This window comes from Oryctolagus cuniculus, chromosome 8 (genome assembly GCF_964237555.1).
Source record: "Oryctolagus cuniculus chromosome 8, mOryCun1.1, whole genome shotgun sequence".
Classification (NCBI taxonomy): Eukaryota; Metazoa; Chordata; class Mammalia; order Lagomorpha; family Leporidae; genus Oryctolagus; species Oryctolagus cuniculus.
Window position 1 is genome coordinate 140,502,866 of NC_091439.1, and position 19,577 is coordinate 140,522,442.

General features: G+C 45.8%; 1 long non-coding RNA gene across 1 annotated transcript in view; it reads left to right on the plus strand.

Annotated features, from left to right (window-relative positions):
• LOC138843424 (uncharacterized) overlaps positions 1–19,577 on the plus strand; it is an 84,232-nt gene that overhangs the window by 20,323 nt on the left and 44,332 nt on the right. The window contains exon 2 of the long non-coding RNA XR_011378128.1: positions 837–7,627. This is a non-coding gene — a long non-coding RNA (uncharacterized lncRNA). The remainder of the gene's footprint in view (positions 1–836; positions 7,628–19,577) is intronic.

A 19,577-nucleotide genomic window follows, 5' to 3' on the forward strand; every position in this document is an offset into this window, starting at 1 on the left:
CCACCTTTCTCACACCCCTAGGGTTGTCCCAGCTTTTCCTGCATCCTGGGGTGCATTTCTCCTTCTGCTGCGGGACCCAGCTCAATGTCATTTCCCCTTTCACAAGGACACCCTCCCCCACTGCTGGGGCTGGGCCCAGGTCCCTGCAGTCCCCACCCCTCCTCCAGGCACTGGGGACAAAGACTAGCCCTCATGGCTTGCCTGGAAGCCTAGCACAATTCCTTACCCATCAGAGTTGTCACTAGGCCTGGAGAGAATGTAGAGGTTAGGGAGCAGGTGTTGAATGAACAAGCGAGTAGCACATGACAGAACAGTGAGCCATAGGACAGAACTCACAGGTCCTCCCTCCCAGAGAACTGTGAATGGACACTCTCAGACTGCCCAGAGTGTTCAAGAATAGGGCATGACTGGGCGTCTAACCTAGTAGTTGGTGCTTGTATCCCACATTGGAGTACCTGGCCGTGGTGAGAGCTCAGCTGACTGGGTTTCTGCCACCCACATGGGAGACCTGAATTGAGCTTCTGCCTGGCCCAGCCCAGCCCCCACCATCGTAGGTGTTTGGTAAGTGAACTGGTGGGTGGAGGAGCACACTCTTTATCTTCCCCCATCCTAAACCCCTCCTCTGCCTCCCTGCCTCTAAAGTTAATGAATAAAGTACAGAAAGGGATAGGACGCTCACACCTAATGGGAAACAAAGTGGACGGCGTGCTTGTCTGCAGTGCAGAGAGCTGCATGGTGAGGGCTTTAAATCATTCAGAGAACATGTGGGCCCTGGGCAGCTGGGCCCGGGGGGAGGAAGGAGCCTCTGGACCTCATCTCTTTCTAACTATCTGCAGATGTGGCAGAACATCGAGGATGCAGCATGGAGAGCCCAGACCTACCTGGAATTGGAGGGCCTCCCTTGCATCCTCTTCCTCAGTGGGGTGGACCAGCTCAGGGAGTCCTTGTGTTACCACGGCCTGGCTCCAGGTGGCGCCCTTCACTGTCAGCTATGGTCATGGTAGGTGGTGTAATTCTTAGGAGCTTCCAGCAGATGGCAGTGATATTCATCAGAAGCACAAGCAGCTTTTTCCCACTTCTCAGAAAGGCACCTGTGGATTAGGGGTGGGGCTGCTGCTGAACTCCCTGCACCCACGTTGGAGACCTGGATGGAGTTCCAGGCTCTTGGCTTTGGCCTGGCCCAACCCTGGCCACTGTGGCCATTCTGGGGAATGAGCCAGAAGATGGAAGATATCTCTCTCCCTCTCTCTCTGAAACTCTGCCTTTCAAGTAAATAAGCAGATCTTTTAAAATCAAAGCCTCAGAGAAGTTGCATAGTTATAGAAGGTTCTGTCATGTGGATGTGGCCGAGCTGGATTCCAGACCTGTGTCGCCTGACCCTAAAATCATTGCTCTTTCAATCACATGCAGCCAAGTTGGAAATGCAGCAGGCACCCCAGAGCCTTGCCGGCAAGCTGGCATTGCTGTGAAGGCTCACAGAAGCATGGTTGTCTTCCCACGGGCACCGGTCCTGCCATCACAAGGAGGAGGTCAGGGGTCCCCAGCCCCCTGGGCGCCTGCTCAGCACAGGGCACTCCCTAAGGCTGTGCCTGCCTCCTTGGTCTCTGCACCAGATCAACTCCTCATGCTTGGCAAGAATGGCTTTAGAGCAGGAGCTGGGCCTGGCCGCCCACTTTGTGAGCAGTGAGCTGCCCTCAGACAAGGGGCCCAGGAGTGAGGCCTTGGAGAGTGACACAGAGAAGCTGAGCAGCACAGACAACAAGGAGGAGGAGCCAGGGACTGAAGGTGAGGCCCACCTGTCCCCCTGGGGTCCCTGCCACGTGGTCGTGGGGCTGGGAGCCTCCAGAGCAGTGCTCGCTCAATTCACGTTTTGCTCCCATGTTTTGGTGGGGTGAGTAGGAAGTCCCCGTGGGTTCTTTATCGCCCTAGAACTCTTGGAGGCTGAGAAGGACGTTGAGGTTTCCTAGGGCTAGGTTGAGGCTTTGTTCCTATTGTTAGCTGCATTCCTTCCCATGTGGGACTCCCTCTTTCTCTGCCCCTACACCAACGGAGCCACCATTGTGCTGTCCATGACCGCAGTTTATGCGAGCTGGCTGGTCTCCTTTGCAGCCCTTGGCAGCCCGACACTGGGTCTCCCATAGACCACACAAATGAGAGTGGCAGAGGGTGTTTGGCTGTGGCCAAGGGGGATGAGAAGGCCAAGCACATGAAAAATGCAAGGCCTTTGTGGAGTGGGATGAGATGGCTGCAGCACCACCTGCTGACCACGTGGTCCTCCTCTGAGCTGCACCACCTGGGTGGGAGCCTATGGTCTGGGAGCACCCATGGCCACCTCCACATCTTTCATTCTGCCACCTCCATGCTCCAGCAGTGGGTAGGGGGAGAGGAGATGATGTGTGAAGGGCTGGGCGTGCAGCAGGTTCACAGCTGCCCACACCTTTCCAGCGCCTGTATGCTTTGAAGCAGGCTCTACCTGGGAGTGAGTAAGCCCGGTGACAATGGAAAGGCCCTGCTCCCAGGACTCAGCGTCCTCACCCCTGTCCTTCACGGCATCCGGTGAGTTCCCGTGCAGGGGTCCGAGCTGGGTGAGGGCTGAGGTTTCCAAGAATGAAGACACAGGGAGGTGTTTTTCGCTGGCACTGGTGTAACTCCATGGGGTCCTGAAAAAGGAGGGAGACTCTGAAGACATGGGTCCTCCAGGGAGCAGCCCAGGAGTGAACTTGGGATCCAAGGGCTTGGATGCTTTGGGGAGGGCTGGGCCCGGAGAGTACCATGGGGTCTGCCCCTGGCCAGGGCCATCTTGGGAGTGGTGGCCATGTCCTCAGTGAAGCTACTGATTTGGGAAGCACCTATGCTGGGAGTAGGGGTGAGGATGAGGTGTCCCCTGTCCAGGTGAATAGACATGGGAGGCTTCGCTGCTAGGACTTGTGGCCTCAGGCCGAAAACCGAGTTTGGCAGAGAGGAGAAGGGCTGTGAACAAAAACTCCTCCCCTGGCCCTTGCCCTAAGTGTCCCCTGGCCCGGCCCTGTTGGAAGTGGCCCAGGTAGGAGAGCCTCCTGGGCAGAGGAGCTGCTGAAGGGCAGGGGTGCAGGGCCTGGGCTCTGGGAGTTCCAGCAGCTCCAGCCTGGGGTGCAAGGGGCTGGCTGGGGGCCACTGGGAAACCCTGTTGCATGACCTGAGGCAGGGCCCAGGGGGGCCTTTGGCTGCCTTTCTTCTTCTTGGCTAACTTGGCCCATGGGTAGCCATGAGCTGGGTGGCCGGCCCGGTGCCATGACAAGCAGGCTCCAAGCCCCCGACCAGTGGGCTACTTCCTGCCACCAGAAACAGCTCAGGGAGTTGGGTAGACATGGGAGCAGCTGGCAGGCTTTGCATAGGCTCTGCACAGGTTCCCATGGGACGTGCCTGACAGGTGTTCTCTCCTCAGCTTCCACGCTCATTGGCAAGCCTGGGGCTCTGCCTGTGGGGCCCCTGCAGAGAAAGCAGGCCAGCTCACCCCTGCCCAGCTGCCCTTCTGAGGAGGGCAGGGTCCCCAGGGAGAAGCAGGGGAGCCAGGTGAGCCAGGATCCCCCACCCGCAGCCAGCACACACAGCCCTGGGTGGAGCAGCCTGCACGTGGAGGTCACCTCATCTGGCCAGCCGTCCTCCTCGGGCTCGTGCTCCTTGTCCACGGCCGCCGCCAGCAGCGCCCTCATCCTGCAGGCCCCACAGTGCTCTCTGGCCAAGGCTTGCCGGCCGCCGCCCATCGTCTTCCTGCCCAAGCTCCTGTAGACATGGTCCTGGCCACTGACAGCAGCAGCCTGCCCAAGGCTGCCTCACTGCTGCCCTCCCCCTCGGTCATGTGGGCCAGCTTCTTCCGCCCACTACCCAGCAAGACCATGACGTCCACAGAGCAGTCCCTGTACTACCAGCAGTGGACGGTGCCACAGCCCAGCCACATGGATTATGGCAACCGGGCGAGGGTTGCATGGACAACCCGCCCCCCAGGCTGCTGCTCAGCGGGGCGCCCCAGGTGGGCCCCACGCCTGCTGTCCCCAGGGTGTCCCCAAGGACTCAGGTGGTCACTGGGGGCATGGTCTGGGGCCAACAGTGCCAATCCCCTTCCCTCTCGCCATTTCTGGCGTTTCTTCTCGGATGGAGGGCAGGGCTTGTCTGCATGGCCCGCTCGTCTCCTCTCTTGTGTGATGCTGGGGGCAGGTCCAGGCCTGCACATTACACATCAGACTTCCTGCATGTGGCCTCTCCTGTGAGGGCTGCACCCCCCACCCCCATGACCATGGAAGCTCAGTTGCCTGGTTCTGCACAGGGAGTTTTATGACATTGTGAATGGGGAGGGGGTGGCTTCATGTCCTTGTCTCAGCCTTCCCCCCACTTGCTGCTTTTCCCTGCTGACCACTTCGGCAGCAATTGCTAAGTCGAGAGTGTCCACCCGCTAGCAAGCATGGGAGAAGTGTTGAGGATTGGGCTCAGCCATCACCTGACCCCAGGGCAAGCGCTAACCTCCAAGTCCTCACCTGAGAAGGGCTAGAACAGCAGAACTTGGAAACGTGAGGATGTGGGAACCTGCTGGGCTGTGCTGCCTTGGCCTCAGCAAGTCCCTTCCCAGGGACCCATCCCACAGAGGCATGTGTCAGAATGCTCAGCTGTGTGTTAACACTGGGGGAAAGCAGTCTGGAAGCAGATTCCTCTGGCCAAGTCTTGGTGGAATACATTTGAGCACACCTGTGTGGAGGAATTCAGCTGGAGGAAGCTTGAGATTGATCTCTGCTGCCATTGAAATTTCTCCAAGGTATTTAAATAGTTCATTTGCAGAATCACAAACACATTTATGTGGTATGGTATCAGGAAAACAAATCAGTGCATGTGTCTCTTTGAAAATACGTTAACAGTTTGCATTTTTTGACTACTGAAAATGAGCATATATTACTTTGTCTAATTTGAAAAAATAGGAAAAAATAAAATAATTTCTTCTATCCTGACACTGCTGGATGTTATTGATTTTTAGAATTTTTGCCTCTCTGGTATGTGGAAATGTGATAGTGTTGTTATTGAGATGACCGTAGAAACACAACTGCATTTTTTGAAAAAAGTATTTTATTTATTTCTTTGAGAGGTGGAGTTACAGAGAGGGAGAGAAAGAGAAAGGTCTTCCATCTGCTCTTTCACTCCACAAATGGCTGTAGCAGCTGGGGCTGTGCCGATCTGAAGCCAGAATCCAGGAGCTTCTTCCAGGGTCTCCCACATAGGTGCCATCTTCTACTGCTTTCCCAGACCATAACAGAGAGCTGGATCAGAAGAGGAGCAGCTGGGACTAGAACTGGCACTGATATTAGATGCTGGTGCTGCAGGCAGAAGCTTAGCCCACTACACCACAGTGCTGGCCCCAGAATGCATTTTTATGCATTCATTGATACTTCTGAACACAGTGATTTTATTTCTCTTTCTGATTTGCTTGTTGATTGGTAGGGACTTTTCACATGTTAAGGGTCTTCACCCTGGGTCTGTTGCTTGGGTTGCAGACACTTTCGAGTTTTCCCGGCTTCATGTTAGTCTACTTTTGGATGTTATTTCCAGTGTTCACTGAGTTCTTGTTGTGGACCATGTCTTGAATTCAGAGCTTGGAAGCCAGCCCTGGAGCAATTGTGTTGTGGGGGTGGGAGCAGGGAGGGCCCTGGACTTGCCTGTGGTGCCTCTTGAATCAGCTGTTACCAAGAGGCACTGGGAGTAGCTGTGAGTAGAGTTGCCTGCTGGGCCAGGGGTGCAGGATCTGTGGCAGAGGAAGGAAGAAGAGAAGAAGCTGCTTTCTCTTCCTGGGTGTGGGAGGAGAGAAATGAGACATGGACATTTTGTGTCTTGGACAGTGAACTTCATTGCCTCACTGTAGACACAGCGATAGAAGCAGGCAGTTTCTGGCCGTTGCTATGGTGCAGCAGGTTAAGCTGACACCTGTGACTCCAGCATCTCCTATGAGAGTGCCCAGTTGAGTCTCCACTGCCTTGGTTCTGGTCCAGCTCCCTGTTAACGCACCTGTGAAAGCAGCGGCCTGTGGTCCCCTGCCACCATGTGGGAGATGTGGGTGGAGTCCAGGTTCCTGGCTTGGGCCTTCTCATGTGATGAGGAAAGCCTCTGTCTATCAGAGCTCCAGTTTGAGTCCCAGCTGCTGCTGTTCCTGCCCCCTGCTCCTGTTCCTGAGAAAGCAGTGGAGAATGGTCCCAGTGCTGGGACCCTGCCACTCACATGTGAGACCCAGATTGTGCTGTGGGCTCCTGGTTTTCCCTGGCCTAACCCTGGCCATTGTAACCATTTGGAGAGTGAACCAGCAGGTAGAAGATTCTCTCTCTCCCCCTTCCCCTCTCTCCCTATCTCTGCCTTTCAAATAAAAAAAAAAATCTTAAACTGACTATTTCATAGTGATTTGGTTGCTTTGGGCAAGAAATCAAGACTCCATTTCTTATTTATTTCCCAGCCCTCTTCTTGGCCTTCTTTCATCCATCAATGAGGGTGGTCCCAAAGTTCAGATGGTCCAGAACAGTTCAGAGCCTGCATGAGTTGACCTTCCTGAATTATTTGTGGGTGCAGGGCTGGTTTTTTTCTTGCTCTGTCACTGAGTGCAGCACAGAACTTTTCATGTTGTTCACTGTTCACCACCCACCCCACAAAGCCTAGTTCTATGTCCACTGCATGCAAGTGTCCCTTCCTAACTCATCCACAATGCAAATTTACTGACATTTACCCTGTGTTCTCCAAGAACTTCCCAAAGACAGGGTGGAGGAGAAAGCCATATCCTTTGCGAAGGTATTGGTACCTTTATTTTGGAGACAGAAATGTTTTTGTTTACAATTAGTTTTTTCTCAAATATGAAAATCTGACTACATACATTGGAGATGACTACCTCAGTTTTCTTGAGATAAATGAAGTGCATGCCTGTTGTTAATTGTGACCTGATTCAAGATGGTCTTCAAAAATGACAGCATCATTTACAAGTTATATGGTACAGGGCATTTGTTCAGTAGCAGTTTTTCATTCTTTGGCTGCTCCTCTTCCAGTCCAGCTCTCTGCTGTGGCCTGGGAAAGCAGTAGAAGATGGACCAAGTGCTTGGGACCCTGCATGCACATGGGAGACCAGGAAGAAGCATCTGGCTCCTGGCTTCAGATCAACACGGCTCTGTCCATTGTGGCCACTTGGAGAGTGAACCAACAGAAGGAAGACCTTTCTCTCTGTCTCTCTCTCACACCATCTGTAGCTCTCTCAAATAAATAAAAAATCTTTTTAAAAAACTGCATCTTGTATTTGCCAAGCAAAATGGACATGCAATGTCACCTGTGAAAGGTCATGTCTTGCACACAAGTGTCATGTATGCTTTATCTGAGGGCAGCTGCATCATGCATCAGGTTTCCCACAGTAAGCTAGGGAAAAAGAGACCTGTGCAAACAGAATGTGGTCCTATAGTGACTTGACTTTCTTTCTCTGATAACAGATGGACTCAAGATCCAGTGAAAACTGTATGTGTTCTGGAATCCCTCAGTTGTTGAGGAAAAGCTGAAGGGATGAGAGAGTGGGACCTTCCTGCCTGTCCTCTTCTGGTGATTCAATCTGATTCCAGCTTCCTGGTGGATAACAAGATCTCAGGTGTGGTGAAAGGAACAGATAGGCCAGCACAGAGCTATGGGCATCTAAGGCAGGCCCTGGAAGTAGCTGTGTCATTTAGAGATCGTGTGGGTCTATGTGCATCAGTTTTGTGAAGTTTTCATGAGTGATCATGTATGCTTTTAAAAGTGTGCATGAGTGGGTGTGTGTGTGTGTGTGTGTGTGTTTTCCCCAGGCAATGCATTCCTATGCACAGCTCAAGATTAACTTCTCAAAATAGAGAAGAATCTGATCATTTTATGTAATTAACTTTATGTAATGGACTCATTCAACCCTATCCCCGCCTAATGTCTGACAGATAAGTTACATTTCCACAGCTCAGACAGACATGATACATACACAAATTGCCCAAGACCTTGATGGCCCAAGTGAGAGAGGCAAATAAGTGCCCCTGTTGATCCTTCTGACTCCAGTGAACTTTGAACCATGACATAACTAGCACCACCATGCAAGGGAGTCCCAGCACTTACGTGCCAAGAATTATTAGATCCACAGAGATCCTAAATGCTGTACATAATTATAAGATGATCTCTGTTATCACACAATCCAAGTAGCAATAGGTACACCAAATTGCAGGCTTTGGCATCATCATGAGCATTGTAACACACAAACAGAAATCCTCATCAACTCACAAATTCTGAGAGGTGTGTGGCACCATGCCAGAAAGCAAAGGTCAACCTCTGTTAAATCCAGTCTTTTTCAGTACCTGGCCTAAATAGGCAAGACAAAGGGAGAAACTTTATTAGTTTTTTTTTTTTTGACAGGCAAAGTGGACAGTGAGGGAGAGAGATGAGAGAAAGGTCTTCCTTTTCTGTTGGCTCACCCCCCAATGGCTGCTGCGGCTGGCACACTGCGCTGATCCAAAGCCAGGAGCCAGATGCCTCTCCTGGTCTCCCATGTGGGTACAGGGCCCAAGCACTTGGGCCATCCTCCACTGCACTCCCAGGCCACAGCAGAGAGCTGGACAGGAAGAGGAGTGACCAGGACAGAATCCAGCACTACAACAGCGACTAGAACCCAGGGTGCTGGCACCGCAGGTGGTGCCTGTTGAGCCGCAGCGACAGACCTTTATTAGATTTAATCGATCATCAACATGAGCCTTAAAAATGTATGTTTAAATGCAGCAGCACACACCCTGTACACAAAAGTACTTGTCATCCTGTCACAAATCCCTTATGCAGCATAGTAAGAGACATCATTGCCTACCACACGCTGACTTTCTTGATCAATGATCCTACCATTGGCATTGGGTAGCATGAACCTGGTGAGCCAATGACTCAAGGGATATGCATACATCACATGGAAAAGAAAAACCAGGAGTTTACAATAACCCATTATATCCAGGAGGAATAAACAGAATAAATAGAAGGGTGTAGCTCAAAGGCTCCAAACTTATCATAATAAGGAAGGGGGGATGTTAATGGTCCTCATTTGGACCATATGTACACTATACATATTTGACACATCGCACTATACTCCAAACCTGTGAAAGTATTTAATATCAATCAAAAGAATATAAAATATATTTAGGGAACTGGAAATGTAAACCAGCCTGATTTGATCATCACAAATTGTCTACATATAATGAATTCTTATGCTCTACTCCGTAAAGATGTCCCATTATAGTAAGTGAAGTAAGCTAGATGCAGAAAAACAAGTACGTATCACATCAGACACGACAAATATCAAGCACGTAGAAACCAGAGTAGAATGGTGCTTCCAGAGGCTTGGGTTTAAGGATATTGGGAGGTGTTGGCCAAAGTATACAAAGTTTCATTTAAATAGAATGAATGAGTTCCTGAGATTTAACCTAGAATTTGATTACAGTTACTAATATCATAGTGTTAGAATTTGCTAAATGAAGGAGTAGATCTTTCAGTATGGAAGATGTTAGGTTAATTAGCTTCATTGCAGTCCTCATTTCACAATATTTATGTGTATTTGTGTATGTATATTTTATATATACATGATATTTAGTGCATTGTACTCATTAAATATAGAGATGGAAGGTATCTAGTCTAGAAGTTAAGATACCAGTTATGTGACCAATGTCTCACATAGGTGTGACTGGGTTTGAGTCTCAGCTCTGGCTCCCAGTTCCACCTTCCTTTCAATGTAGACTCTGGGACACAGCAGGTGATGACTCAAGTAATTAGGTTTCTATCACCCTGGATTGAGTCTCCAGCTCATGGCTTCAACCCTCATCTACCCCAGCCTCGGCAGACATTGAGGCATTATTAAGGGGAGTAGAGCACTCTGTCTCTCTCTCAGCATGGCAAGTACATACTTTTAAAAAAATGTTTAAGATAGATACACTAAAGAAGATTTTAAGTGACTGAATAGGGAAAAGACATACTGCTTTAGAAGAGAGGAAAACAGCAGCAGCAACAACAAAAAGCAGAGGAAGTGCATTTGCAGAGGAGAGTCAGAGAGAAATTTGCTCTGGAAATCCTGCAGAAGGAAGAGGGAGACCATGGATCAGCATGGAAGATGCCAACACACAACGACCAGTGCACACTCCACACACAACTCCTGCAGTTGAGAGCTGGGGGATTTGTCTGCATTGGAGAGTGGGGTGACAGGAGACTGAGGCAGCCTGTGCCACTGGTGATACTGCCAGAGGGAGAACCTTGAGGATCACATTGTCTTTCATTCTGGCCTGGAGCACTAACAGGGGGCAGGGTACCTGTCTAACCCAGCAAAAGAAAAGAGCAATTCTTTCTCCCCATGCCCCCACAAGGGCACCTGGCAACTGGTGGGGAGAAGGTGCCATTTGACCCCAGTAGCAGCTGCACGGGTATGATCAAGGGATTTTATGAAAGAGAAAACTGTGTATTCCTCATTGACTTTGATTCTGGCTGGGAGGTTTGACAGGGCCTAGGCACCCATGTAGAACTGCGAGGTGACCCATCATCTCAACATATAGGCTGCAGGGCTCAAACTCTAAGTGGAGCACCCACAGGCAGCTGGCTCTACAAACATCTTTGCTCTCTCTGTCAACAGAACAGCGTAGTGGGGTGGAATTGATGCTCTGCACTCCCACTCTCCATGTGGGAGCATGGCATGCTGTGGCTCAGAATTCTCTGACTCTAAGATAGGGCACAATGTATAGCTGGGTCTCTGGGCAATAACTATGTCTGGGACCAGAAGCTCAGAGCTCTGCAATTACCTGCAGTGGGCCCCAGCAGTGGGATCCATGCTCACATTAAGGACTTTACAGATCTGCTGTGTGGTTCATGTGGTAGTACAAGTGAGTGTTGTACCCACGGTGGTCTAAGCCTTGGGTTTGATAACTTTGGAAGAGAGATGGTAACAACGTGAAGATACCAACAGAGGTGACCACACACTTCCCCCTGCTGACAATAGAGGAGATCTACCACGCCAAAGTTGGGTGTTAATCTGGATATTTGACCTACTCTAGAGCACTGTCCAGAGCTTCCTGGACACTCCTAGAACATGTCTCTGTATCAATTGAAAGAACAGTCATTCCACTAAGCCAAAGGGGGTATGGTTTAGAAATAAAATCCATCAAAATAGAAAAGTAACAAATATTTCCACAAATACTTAAAAGTAAATGCAGAAATTCAAGAAACAAGAAGACAACATGACTCCCCCAAAAGAACACAACACTTCAATATTAGAATGTGAAAATGATTGATGAAAATGCCTGAAAGGGAATTCAAAAGAATGATCATAGGATTACTCAGAAGCAATGAGAAGCAAACTCATGAGTTATAGGATTCTATATATGATATGGAGGAAAGAATTTCCCATGAGACTGAGATTTCAATTGAGAAGCAGATATTAGAAATGAAGAATTTGATATGTCAAATGAAAAATATAGTGGAAAGCCTTATCAACAGATTTGTTGATGCAGAAGAAAGAATATCTCAACTAGAAGGCAAATCTTTGGAAATATCTTAGATCAAAAAAAAAGATGAAATTAGAAAAATTAAAAGCTATATTAGATCTTTATGGGATACTATCAAATTATGGGTCATAAGAGTTTCTGAAGGTGTGGAAAGAGAATGGTTTAAAAGGCCTATTCAGCAAAGCAATTACAGAAATTTTTACTAATTTGGAGAAAGTAAGAGATATCCAAGTACACAAGGCACATAGAGCTCCTAATAGACATGACCAGAAAAGCGCCTTATCACAATACATTGTAGTCAAACTTTTAAGAGTAAAATATAAAGAGAAGTTTCTAAAATGCATACAAGAGACATGCCAGATTACTTTCAGAGGACCTTCAATTATATTCACAGCTGATTTCACATCAGAAACTCTAGGGGCTGGAGAAAATGGAGAAACAACTCAAGAACATCTAGAAAATACACAAACACATGCAGACTAAGCAACATGCTTCTGAATGAACAGTGGATTGCAGAAGAAATCAAATTGGAAATAAAAATATTCCTAAACAAATGAAGATGACAATACAAAATATTAAGACACATAGGATACAGTGAAAGCAGTGTTAAAATTGCAGTTTATAGAATTTGGTGCCTGCATCAAGAAATTTCATCTCAGACCGGCGCCGTGGCTCACTAGCCTAATCCTCTGCCTGCGGCGCTGGCACTTCAGGTTCTAGTCCCAGTTGGGGCACCGGTTTCTGTCCTGGTTGCCCCTCTTCCAGTCCAGTTCTCTGCTGTGGCCCAGGAAGGCAGTGGAGAATGGCCCAAGTGCTTGGCCCTGCACCCACATGGGAGACCAGGAGGAAGCACCTGGCTCCTGGCTTCTGATCAGTGCAGTTTCAGCCATTGTGGCCAACTGGGGGGTGAACCAGCAGATGGAAGAGCTCTCTCTCTGTCTCTACATCACTCTGTAACTCTGACTTTCAAATAAATGAAAAAATCTTAAAGAAAAAACATTCCTCAACACAATAAAGACAATTTATGACAAACAACACAACAAGCATCTTATTGAATGGGGAAAAGTTGGAAGCGTTTCTACTAAGATCCAGAATCAGAAAAAGATACCCACTTTCACCAGTGCTATTCAGTACAGTCCTGGAAGATTTAGTCAGAGACATTAGGCAAGAAAAATAAAGGGATACAAATTGGCAAGGAGGAAGTCAAAGTATCCTTGTTTACAGATGACATGATTCTATATATAGTGAAATTGAAAGAATACACTAAAAGACTATTGGAACTCAGAAAAGAGTCTGGTAATTTGTAGGATGTAAAATTAATGCAGCAAAATCAATAGCCTTTGTATAACAGATAATGCCATGGCTAGAAAGAACTAAGATCAAACCCATTCACAAGAACTACAAAAAATTAAGTTCCTTGGAATAAATTTAACAAAGGAGGTGAAAGATCTCTGGGATTAAAACTACAAAACATTAAAAAAAGAAATAGAAGCCAAAAAAAATGGAAAAATCTATGACATTCATGGATTGAAAGAATTAATATCATTATGTCCATACTATCAAAAGTAATTTACCAATTCAGTGAATTATCAAGCAAAATACCAATGGCATTCTTCTGAGATCTAGCAAAACAACAGTGCTAAAATTCATATGAAAACTAGAGAACCTGAATAGCTAAAGTAATCTTAAACAACAAAAACAAAGCTGGAGGTGTCAAAATACCAGATCATAAAATATACTACAAGGGGCTGTCACCATGGCTTACTTGGTTAACCCTCCACCTGCGGTGCCAGCATCCCATATGGGCACCAAGTTCTAGTCCCGGTTGCTCCTCTTCCAGTCCAGCTCTCTCCTGTGGCTTGGGAAGGCAGTGGAGGATGGCCCAAGTGCTTGGGCCCTGCACCTGCATGGGGGACCAGGAGGAAGCACCTGGCTCCTGGCTTCGGATCGGCACAGCACTGGCCATGGTGTCCATTTGGCGGGTGAACCAATGGAAGGAAGACCTTTCTCCCTGTCTCTCTATCTCTCTCACTGTCTAACTCTGCCTTATGCCAGCACAACAGTAGACATGTACACCAATGGAACAAAATAGAAATTCCAGAAATCAATACACACATCTACAACCAACTGTTCTTTCACAAAGGAGATAAAATCCATCCCAAGAGAAAGAGTAGTCTCTTCAACAAATGGTGCTGTACAATTGAATCTTCTCATGTAGAAATGTGAAACTAGACCTTACATCTCAGAAAAAATCTGCTCAAAATGGATCAAGGACCCACAACAACAATGTAATATCATAAAATTACCAGAGAACATTGGGAGAAACTTGGCAAAACACTGGCATAAGCAAAGAATTTTTGGAAAAGACCCCAGAAGCACAGGCAACCAAAGCCAAAATTGACAAATGGGATTACTTCAAACTGAGTAGCTTCTATACTGCAAAGGGAATACTCAGCAAACTGAAAAGGCAACTGACAGAAAGGGAGAAAATAACTGCAAACTATGCAACTGATAAAGGATTAAGATCCAGAATTTATAAAGAGCTCAAGAAACTCAACAGAAATAAAGCAAGAGCTGGTGCTGTGGCTCAATAGGCTAATCCTCCACCTTGCGGTGCCGGTACATGGGGTTCTAGTCCCGGTTGGGGCGCAGATTCTGTCCCGGTTGCCCTTCTTCCAGGCCAGCTCTCTGCTGTGGCCAGGAGTGCAGTGGAGGATGGCCCAAGTGCTTGGGCCCTGTACACCATGGGAGACCAGGAGAAGCACCTGGCTCCTGGCTTCAGATCAGTGCGATGCACTGGCTGCAGCATGCCGGCCACAGCAACCATTGGAGGGTGAACCAACGGCAAAAGGAAGCCCTTTCTCTCTGTCTCTCTCTCTCACTGTCCACTCTGCCTGTCAAAGATAAAAACAAGAAATAAGTAATACAGTTAACAAATTGGCAAAGGACTTGAAAGGCAATTTTCAAGAGAGGCAATTTAAATGGCCAACAGACACATGAGATGCTCAGGATCACTAGCTATCAGGGAAATGCAAATAACCACAATGGTGTTTCACCTCACTCCAGTTAGAATATCTCTCATACAGGAAACAACAATAAATGTTGTCGAGGATGTGAGGGAAAAGGTAACCTAATCCACTGTTGGTGGGAATGTAAACTGCTACAGCCACTTTTGAAGACTGTATGGAGATACTTCAAAAATCTAGATCTACCAAAGGCCCAGCAATCCCACTCCTGGGAATTTACCTAAAGGAAATGAAATCAGCATATGAAACAGTTATCTGCACTTCCATGTTTATAGCAGCTCAATTCACAACATCTAAGATATGAAATCAGCCCAGATATTCATTAACTGATGACTGGATAAAGAAATTGTGTGGAATACTACTCAGCCTCAAATAAAAGTGACATCCTGTGTTTTGCAACAAAATGGATGCAACTTGATACCATTCTACTTGGTGAAATAAGCCAGTCTCAAAGACAAATACCATATGCTTTCTGTGGTAACTAACAGAATACTGTGGTAACAGTCTGTGGTAACTAACAGAATACCAAAATGTACGGTATATGAGTGAAATGAACATTTTGAGAACTTGTGATTGTTTATAGTCCTTGTCTCTACTGTTGAGTAACAGTTTATTTTTCTTCTTAGTATTTGTTGAAGTCTTTACTTAGTGTAGAGTCAACCTTATGAGTATAAAGTAAACTGAAAGTAGATCATTATAAAAATTAACAGAATAAAGGCCAGCGCCACAGCTCAATAGGCTAATCCTCCACCTTGTGGCGCCAGCACAACAGGTTCTAGTCCCGGTCTGGGTGCCGGATTCTGTCCCGGTTGCCCCTCTTCCAGGCCAGCTCTCTGCTATGGCCCGGGAGTGCAGTGGAGGATGGCCCAAGTGCTTGGGCTCTTCCTCTGTTTCTGTGTGTAGCACATTTTTAAGTGTCATTTGTAAGGCTGGATGTGTGGTGACAAATTCTTATAATTTCTGCTTATTTTGGAATATCTTTATTTTACTTTCATTTATAAATGACAGCTTTGCTGAGTTTAATGTTCTTTGTTAAGGTTTGTTGTTGTTGATTTTCTTTTGGGACTTGGACTATATCTTTCCATTCTCTCCTATCCAGTAGGGTTCCTCATGAGAAACCATCTGCCAGTATAATTGGATATTTTTGAAGCATCTTTTCTTTATGTTTTACTTTTGAAAGTTTGTCTAATAATGTGTCTTGGTAACCTCTTTTCTGATCATGTTTGTTATGAGTTTTATGTCCTTCTTTTACTTGCCTGTCAATATCTCTCTCCCAGTTAAAGAAGTTTTCTGCCATTATTTCACTGAATAAGTCTTTTAGTCCATTCTCTGTTCTCACACCTTCAGGAACTACTAAGAATCTATGTTAGGTCATGTGACAGTATCCTATAATTCTCATACACTATTTTCAGTTTTTTTATTTGTCTTAAATAGTTCCAAAGATGTGTCTTCTAGCTCTTTGTTCTCTCCTACACATTATATTGTTAACACTTTCTATTTTATTTTTATCTCACATACTGAATTCTCATTTGTAGTATTTCAGTTTCATCTCCCTTCAACCTCTTTATCTCCTGGCAACATTTTTCAGCTATGTCATGCATGGATGTCTTTAACTTATGACTTTCCTTCTCTGTATTTTTGAGTAATTTTATGACCATTATTTTGAATTCCTTTTCAGGAAATTTGTCAGTCCCTTTGATTTTGGATTCTATCATTGATGTGCTGTGGTATTCCTTTGGGAGAGTCTTATTGTCTTCCTTGATCATGTTTCTTATATTTCTACATTTATTTGTAGAAACACTTGCTGATTTTCTCCTCTGCTGGCTCTTATCTTTAAAATATGCTGTGATTTAGTGTCTTTTGCTTGAGTGGATACTCAGAGTCATGAGTGGGTGGGACCATAGAGTTCTAGTCAGTGTTCAAGTGTGGAGCAAGAATTCAGGATGACACCCAATTTGAGGGTGAATGATCTCCTCTAATGTCAGTAGGGTGTAGGGTATGAGCACATCATCTGGTGTGATCATAACCTCACCTCATCTTTGCCAAGATGATCAATGCCCAGGATAAGCCAACAGTGGTCCACACCAAGGATCTGTGAGATCCTAAGTGTAAGCATGAAATCTGTGCAATGACCCACCCCAGGCACTCTGGAAACTATGAGCCTCTGAATCCAGACCCAGTGATTGCCCAGAGACTCATATATATCGCATACCCTGCCTATTGTGTAGTCACAGAATTTCCCCAGCCATAGAGCACCAGGCTCCCACAGTCATGGGTCATGTGGAACAGTGGATTCATTCAGCCCTGTGATCCTGCCCTATTTATATGGAGAGCCAAGGCATTCCCAGAGCCAGCTTCTTATCAGTGCTCCACCTTGAAAGTTTGTGTCTGGGTGCTCATGATAAGAGTGAGGGGTGGTGAGTGCCTCCCAGAGTGCCTATCCCTGCCAACCCTCAGGGCCAGTCTCAAAGTCAATGGGAACCATGTATTTATCTCTGTGATAAAATTTCCTAATCAAATGCATGTGAACCATAGCAGTTTCTATTCACCTTATTAAGGTGGCACTTCCCCACTGCTAGTTCCCAGACACCCTTGTAGGGAATGGGAAGAAAGCCATGTGCTCTCTTTTCATGGAGGTAAAATGGGCACTATGTGCCCCACAAAAGTTCCAGACCAGAATCAAGTCAGTGTGTCCACAAAGTTCCCAATCAGGCAATATCACCAGTGACATGTGTTGTCACAGACTTCTCACCTTGTCCCAAGAATATGGCTTCTCCAGCCCTCAGCTGTGGGAGTTGGCAGTGCTGTCACTGCCCACTGCTCCATGTTTGTAGTGTCCACACTCCTTCAAGGAGATTCTCTTCTTTCCGTAGAATTTCCCCTGAAAACCTCTCTCCAACTCTCCTCTGGAATGCAGCTACTTGACTTTTCTTCTGTTATCTTCCTGTGGTCAAAATCAGCACCTCTTTTCCCTATTCATACATCTTGGATCTTCCATTCTGCTGAATTAACCTCAGAAGTAACCTCAAATGGATTGCACACAAAAATATTCAATGAATGAGTCCTTAATTTTTGTCAGACACTGTTACTGTTAAGTGTTACTTACTTCATTGAATTTTCACTAACACTCTCTGAGATAGGTTGCCATTATCCTATGATTGCTGACACAGAAGCTAGAGACTAGAAAGGGACATTATATTCCTCAGAAGATCCCAGGATGTCAGTGACGGAACTTAAACTTGAATATAGGTATATCTGATGTTGAAGTCTAGATTCTTACCAATAATATGTAGTTCATGTGTTTAATGGGCTTTTATTCTAGATTCCCAAAGTGATTGTCTACCCACTACCTCTATATTATCTATTCAATCCTCAAAACACTGCAATAGATCTATATGGTTCAATTATTAAAAGTGAAGTATTAGCATGAGAAAAAAATATTCACAAAATAGTAAAAACATTTAAAGTGAATTAATTGATGAAAGATCTATGGAGATGAAATTATACCCAATTTTTAATACCCAATTTTTAAAATGGTATATTTTATTTTATTTGAAAGGCAGAGTTACAGAGAGTGAGGAAGACACACACACACACACACACACACACACACACACGGATCTCCCATCTTTTGGTTCATTCCCCAAATGGCCACAATGGTTGGGGCTGTGCAAGGCTGAAGTCAGGAGCCAGGAGTCTTCCAGGTCTCCCACATGGGTACAAGAGTCCGAGTACTTGGGACATCTTCTGCTGTTTTCTTAAATGTATTAGATGGGAGCTGGATCAGTAGTGGAGCAGTAGGTACTCAAACCTGTGCCTATATGGGATTTCTCACTGCAGGTGGTAGCTTGACCCATTAAGCCACAATGCTAGCTCTCATATGCAATATAAAAAGGAATTTTTGCCACATGCCTATCTATAAAGCAACTAACATTAGAATATTATTTTTAATATTTTGTTTTCATATAAGAGTAATATAAACATATTTGTGGAGAATTGGAAAGCAGAAAAGACAACAGGAACCACATATAATTTCTCTTCTTGAGATCATGTAAGGTACTCATTTGATTTATTTTGGAGACAGAAGGAAAAGTAAATTTACACAATTTAGCCATATATTATATTGTCTAACTTTCCTTTAAAAACATGAATTTTACTTTATTGATTTAATATACATGAAAATAAAGGCGTGTAGAAATTAATAACGTGTTCAAAGTTGCACTTGTAGAAGTTGTAGAGCTACCATCAGGATACAAATATTCCATGTCTTCAGAGAATATCTGATTTTCACTGTACTTTCACATTGGTAATACATGTCATCTGTGAAATTTTTATAAGAACTCTAAGTTTTTCAAACATACAAATATCTAGTATTTCAAAGAGTAACTTGGATGCTCAATAAGCAATGCTTTTAAACAGAGAGAGAATGACATGGGCAATGGTTATGATTAAAATTCACATCTAAAACTACTTAAAAAACTTTTTTAGTTACAAAATGTGCATCCTCAAATTAAAATTCATGTCAATCAGCTTACCTTGCAACAAAGTTCACTATCATTCTGAGACTATACAGCAAGTATCTTTTATAAGGAGAGTTAATATTTGCTACTCCTTTGATTAAAACTCATTTAGAAATCATTTTAGCTAAATTCCTGATACTTATGGTTTTATGTGTTGCAGATCATATAAAATACAATATGCTTAGACTCTTTGTAATGCAGAACAGACTTAAAAAATCTTCAAGGGTGGCTGGCATTGTGGCATACTGGGTAAAGCCACTGCCCAGAGTGCCAGCACCCCATATGCATGCTGATTTGAGACCCAGCTGCTCCACTTCTGATCCAGCTCTTGGCTAGGGCCTGGGAAAGCAATAGATCTCCCAAGTGCATGGGCCCCTACATCCATGTGGAAGAGCTGGAGGAGGCTCCTGGGCCCTGGATTCAGATCAGCCTAGCTCCAGCCATTGCAGCCATTTGGAGAGTAAACCAGTAGATGGAAGATCTCTCTCTCTCTCTCTCTCTCTCTACCTCTACCT